The sequence below is a fragment of the Gavialis gangeticus genome, unplaced genomic scaffold, assembly GCF_001723915.1.
Source record: "Gavialis gangeticus isolate Ggan-Ray unplaced genomic scaffold, GavGan_comp1, whole genome shotgun sequence".
Lineage (NCBI taxonomy): Eukaryota > Metazoa > Chordata > Crocodylia > Gavialidae > Gavialis > Gavialis gangeticus.
Genome location: NW_017728992.1, coordinates 158084668 through 158086241, shown reverse-complemented (window position 1 = coordinate 158086241; position 1574 = coordinate 158084668).

The following is a 1574-nucleotide window of genomic DNA, read 5'->3' as shown; positions in this document are numbered from 1 at the left end:
CTGCTGAATCTGATTCAGAGACTTAGCTACAGACAAATCTTGAAATAAGCTCCATCCCCACCCATTCTCCCAGCTCTAAACAAACAAACAAACCCCAGCTATTGGCTGTTGCCAGGCAGGGGGGTGATTCCCTGCTTCCCCCCACTACCCTGTGCTGCATGGGGGCCCCTACCATGAGTCCCACAACCCCCCACCTGCTCTTCCACTGCCACCCCTGACCCCAGTTCTTTAACTTTTTAAAAAGAAGCCCCAATTCACCAGCTGCTGCGGGGGGGGGGCGTGATTCCCCACTGCCCCATGCTGTGCAGGGGGGCTCTGCAATGAGCCCCCAGAAGCCCCAAGGCTGCTGCAGCAGCCAGTGAGTGGGGTTTGTTTGTTTGTTTGTTTGTTTGTTTGTTTTAAGGGCCAGCAACTGAGGCAGGCAGGGCTGCCATGGTGGGGGCTGGGATAGTGGGCAGGGAATAAGGGCTTGTGGCAGAGTTCTGCATGCAGTGCAGGGCAGTAAGGGGTGGTGGGAATTGGCCCCCCCCCCCCCACCTGGCAGCAGCTAGTGAGTGGGGCTTTTTTTAAAAAGCTAGGAGCTGGGGCTGGGACAGCACGTGGGGGTTGGGAGCAGTGGGGGGGGGCTGGGGAGCAGGCAGGAGATGGGGCCTGGCAGGGCCCACCTCCCCCTCCTCCAACCCCTTCCCCCCGCCCCTACTTTATCAGCATGGAGTCTGGGTCCAACTCACTGCTGCAGCAAGTGGGGACTGTCCAAATTGCTGAAGCTCTCCAAATCCTTTCCAAATTGATTTGGACCTTTTCATTGGTTTCCTGATTCTATTTGGATTTGCAGCTTTTGCCACCAAATCCGGCTGAATCTTCTGCAAGTTGAATCAGCACCCAAAGCTTCACACAGCCCTACTTCACAGTAACCAATGTCACTGCACAGTAGTGTCCCTGCATGGTTGCCTGGTGATACTTACTGTGCAGTAGCACTGCATCACAGTTTATGCCCCATGACGCTACTGCACAGTAGTAACAACCTACGGCACAGTAAGCATCTCATCTAGATGTGGCCAGTGAGTGATGACATGACCCGTCACAGAATCATAGAAAAGTAAGGCTTGAAGGGGACCTCTGGAGGTTATCCAGTCAAGAAGCCCCATTGCAAAGAAACTTGCCCATAGGCAGTTGTGGAGCTCATCAATTTAGTAGACTGAAATCTGCCTAGACAAAGTGAGAATTAAATTAGCAGGAATGCAAACAGCCTTCTCTATTAACAGGGAGAAAGATGAAAAAGGTGGACTAGCAATGCTCTGCAGCTTATTTCATATTTCATAGACATTTGGGCTGGAAGGGACCTCAGAAGATCGAGTCCAGCCCCCTGCAGGAAGTCAGCTGGGGTCATAGGATCCCAGCAAGATGAGCATCCAATTTGCTCTTGAAGGTGTTCAATGTAGGTGCTTAAACCACCTCCGATGGCAGGCTGTTCCAGACCTTGGGGGCTCAGTCAGTAAAGAAATTCTTCCTTATGTCCAGCCTGAAAAGGTCTTGCAGTAGTTTATGACCATTTGACCTCGTCATCCCTTGGG